Source organism: Myotis brandtii, unplaced genomic scaffold, assembly GCF_000412655.1.
Source record: "Myotis brandtii unplaced genomic scaffold, ASM41265v1 scaffold743, whole genome shotgun sequence".
Taxonomy (NCBI): domain Eukaryota; kingdom Metazoa; phylum Chordata; class Mammalia; order Chiroptera; family Vespertilionidae; genus Myotis; species Myotis brandtii.
The window spans coordinates 233483-237328 of NW_005370960.1; the positions used below are offsets into that span (position 1 = coordinate 233483).

A 3846-nucleotide genomic window follows, 5' to 3' on the forward strand; every position below is an offset into this window, starting at 1 on the left:
TGGGGGTTGTGCGGCTGCGCTCGACCTCTTTGGGAGCTGGTGTTCCCCGTCAGCCACCAGTGTTTTCTTCGCACAGAGCTGACGAGAGAGTCTGTGGCCCGGGGGTTCCCCTCAGTGGGCCTCACCGTGGGATTTGCCACGGCAGCTGTTGGGGGACCTTGGGGGGGGGGAGGCTGGGAGAGCTCTTCATGCTTCATCTTAACAGCATCCTCGGGGGGGGTCCCTGGATGGCCCCACGGCCCCCATGTTCTCATCATTGGTGGGTGGGTGGGTGGCTTGGGTACCTGTAGAAGTTAAAGTTTACCCACATTAAGATTTTAGCACAGAGGTTTAGGCGGAGCGTCCACGCAGGTGAAGACGTTTCTGTCCTCTGTGGTTTTGGTCTTTATTGATCTTAGCAGCGTGGCCAGGGTTGTAACGGTCTTCTGTGCCTTTGTGTAGGTCCCTGTGTGGATCGTGTGCCAGGCAGGGCTGAGGACACTGCCTCAGTGACAGACGTCCCGTCCCTGTGGTGAGTGCCTTCTGTTTACGGAACATGTGGCCGTTCTCATCAGCGGACGAGCCCTTCACTGACATTCTTTCCATTTGCTCCTCAGACCCACCTGCCCAGCCGCTGTCCTGCCCCTGGAAGTGCAGAGGTGCCAGGAGCTGCCCACCGTCCCAGGACAAACCAGCAGGTGGGAATCGGGGACGGGCCCCCAGGGTCTGGCCTTCGGCCCGGCATTCCCATTTGTTACCCAGCAGTTGCTGTGCTGACTGTTGCATTCCTGTCGCGTTGAATTCCCAGCTGCTCTCTGAGGCTGCATTGCTTCAATTTTTGGATCAAGAACTGCTCACCCTGCTCAGCAGACCTTCTTTGGTCTCGAGCAGGTTCGGCAGTTGGTGTGGGCAGATCTATTCGATGCCCTGCTTGCCACCGGATACGGGTGCCAGCTGACAGCCGAGCGGTGGACAGCTGCCCCTTGTCCCGCTGCGGGCTCTGGCGGGGTGGGCCTGTCCTGGGGACAGCGTTCCGTGGCATTCCTTCCACTCCAGCCTCCCCCTCCCCGCCTCACCCAGAAGCAGAGACGTCCCTGCCCCAGATCGGAGGGGCCCCCGCTGGTGAGCTGGCCCTCCTTCGTTCCCACCTTGAGTTAAATCAGGATGAGGGAGGAAGAGCCCATTTTCCTTGGGGCTGTTACAGAAAGTTCCAGAAGGAGGCGGTTTGGGGGCTAAGCCTTGAGGAGGAAGGGATGGTGTGCATGGAGGGCAGGGCAGAGGGCATTCCAGATCGTGAAGATTCCACTTTTAAAAAAAATATGTTCTTTTAATTGACTTCAGAGAAAAAGGGAGAGGGAGGGAGAGAGAGAGAGAGAGGAACATCAATGATGAGAGAGCATCGTGGATTGGCTGCCTCCTGCACATCCCCTATTGGGGATCCAGCCCGCAACCCCGGCATGTGCCCTGACCAGGGATCGAACCCTGACCTCCTGGTTCATAGCTCAACACTCAACCACTGAGCCACACCAGCCGGGCCTGAGTCTGCATTTCAGACACCTTCTCAGTTTACTTGCTTCCCTTCTAAGTTCTTCCGCCTGGACTGCTCACCGCATCAACATGAGACAGAGAAACCGGAGAACATGACCAAATTTGTTACATACATGCACATGGATTTCGTAAGAACAGGGGGCCGAGGACACCACCTGGGCAGTCGAGGCCTCCGTGCCCCCTGAGCGAAGGAGATCGGGGGCGGTGGGGGACATCAGAAGGCAGGAAGGCGGTTCGCGTGGAGGTAGAAAAGCAAATGTTTGGTAAAGAAATGTTTGCTGGGCCGCCCTTGACAGTGGGACACAGGACTTGGACCCCAGGGTCCTCGACGGGCCCTCCCTGCCCCTCACACTGGTCCCTGTGGGCGCGTGGTGCCTGCGAGGCAGCTGCCCTGAGCAGGCTTCCGTCCGAATTCTTTCAGGCAGTGGCCGGAAGCACCAGGGTTTGGTTTTGTGTTTTTCTTGAGTCTTTTGTTTCTCAGAATAACCAGCATACAACAGTCAACACCCCAAAAGGCATATCTGGGGGAGTAAACTCTGCTCCCTCAGGATCCGCCAGATTCCAGACCCGGCTTGAGTCGCTCATGGTTGATCTTGAAGAGTCAGGCTCGGCCCTGGCCGGTGTGGCTCCGTGGCTAGAGCATCGCCCGAGCACCAAGGGGCCATGGGTTTGATTCTGGGTCAAGGCCACGCATCCGGGTTGCAGGTCGATCCTCAGCCCCATCAGGGTACATGCGGGAGGCAACCATCGATGTGTCTCTCTCCCATTGATATGTCTCTCTCTCTCTCTCTTCTCTCTCTCCCCCCCTCCCTCCTACCCCCTCTAAAAATCAATGGAAAAAGTGTCCTCAGGTGAGGAGTAACAAAAACAAAAAATAAAAGAAACACACACACACAACACGCAGGGTTCTTCCTCAGTGGAGCCAGGGAAGGGGAGCACCTGCCCCCTGGTTGGAGGTGAGCGTGGGGCTGCGCAGGGCGATGGGCGCGTTCCTGGGGCTGGAGGCTCTCGGGGAGGGGCTGGAGGGGCCGAGAGGAGCCAGAGAGGAGCCAGCGGGGTCGGTGGAGGCCTCTCGCCTGAAGCCGGCCAGGACATTCCTGCAGGCCCTGGGGTGTGGCCGCGAGGAACACTCTGGAGGAGCAACTGCTGAGCTGGACAGCCAGCCCCGCCCCACCCCCCCCTGCTGGGGCCCCATGGAGGCCCAAGGACGGGGCTCTGGCTGAGGCCACCCCGCAGGCCCCCCGCCCTCGCAGGGCTGAGTGCAGATCGAATGAGATCACCGTCCCAGGCCGCCCGCGAGGCTCCTCCTCGTCCTCTTTTGGAGGGCCCGTTCCTGCCCCGAACATTGGACGCGCGCCCCTGCCTTGGAAAATATTTGTAAAGCCCCGTGGGTTGGGGGGCCGAGCCCTGCAGCGTGGAGCGACCCTCACAGCTTCAATCACCGGGCTTCGGGGCTGCCCCTTCCCAGGGGGTGACGGCACGGCCATGCCGGGCTCCCGTGTAAAGAAGCATGGGCCGCCGGCTGCCACCTTCAGAGAGGGACCCTCACCTTCCCCCCAGTGCCCACCTCTCGCCGTCCTGGCCCTCCCCCGCAACAGGAAGTGCCCCGAAACTCTGGCCCTCGAGTGGAGACCAAGTGACCAGCTGCTGCTCCTGCCCCTGTGTCCAGGGAAGGCGCCCCCGAAGGGTGGACAGACATTCAGACGTTTGGACTGACTCCCGGGTGGCAGGAGCTGTCCCCTGCGCTGGGCTCGGCTTCTCCTGCAGACTGTGCGCTGGAGCTTTCGTTTATAAACGCCACCATTTCCCCTGTTACAGCCCTTCTTGGCTTCTGGGGGTAACAGGATTCTTTCTGAGCTTTAAAAAAGACGTTCTCTTGGCCCTGGGCGTTCCACGTAGGAACATGAGACCTTGCTCTCACTGTGAGGGTTTGCAGATTCGAGGCGTCTTTCAGGGCGAGTGTAGGAGGCCACATGGGATTTAGACAAACCCCCCAAATACCTGTAAGAGCGGTCCTGTGCAATACTTTGGATATACTCCCGCCCCCAATTATTAGCTGTTTATCTGAAATTCAGGTTTCACTGGACATCTGTGTGTTCCCTCGCTACGTGTGACAGTGCGGTTTGGACATGGGCGCCTTAAGTTAGATTGGAGAGTTGCTTGTCTTCCGAGTAGGTGTCCCAAAGGGGTCTGGTTTGCTTGTCACTGGCAAGAGGCCTTCCCATGCCCGTTGGGTGCGGACTGGGTGGCCCGGGACCGGAGAGCCGGCAGGAGACCTGCAGGGGCCTGTGTGTCACAGCGGCAGGCCCGCCCAGCGAG

At 59.5% G+C, this 3846-nt stretch overlaps 1 protein-coding gene across 9 annotated transcripts in view; it reads left to right on the forward strand.

The window, feature by feature from the left end:
- Positions 1–3846, forward strand: part of GRB10 (growth factor receptor-bound protein 10) — a 125270-nt gene that overhangs the window by 51747 nt on the left and 69677 nt on the right. For all 9 annotated transcript variants that reach the window (XM_014530554.1, XM_014530556.1, XM_014530557.1 and 6 more), the window contains exons 2-3: positions 442–511; positions 597–677. The gene's annotated coding sequence lies outside the window, so the exon portion shown is untranslated. The remainder of the gene's footprint in view (positions 1–441; positions 512–596; positions 678–3846) is intronic.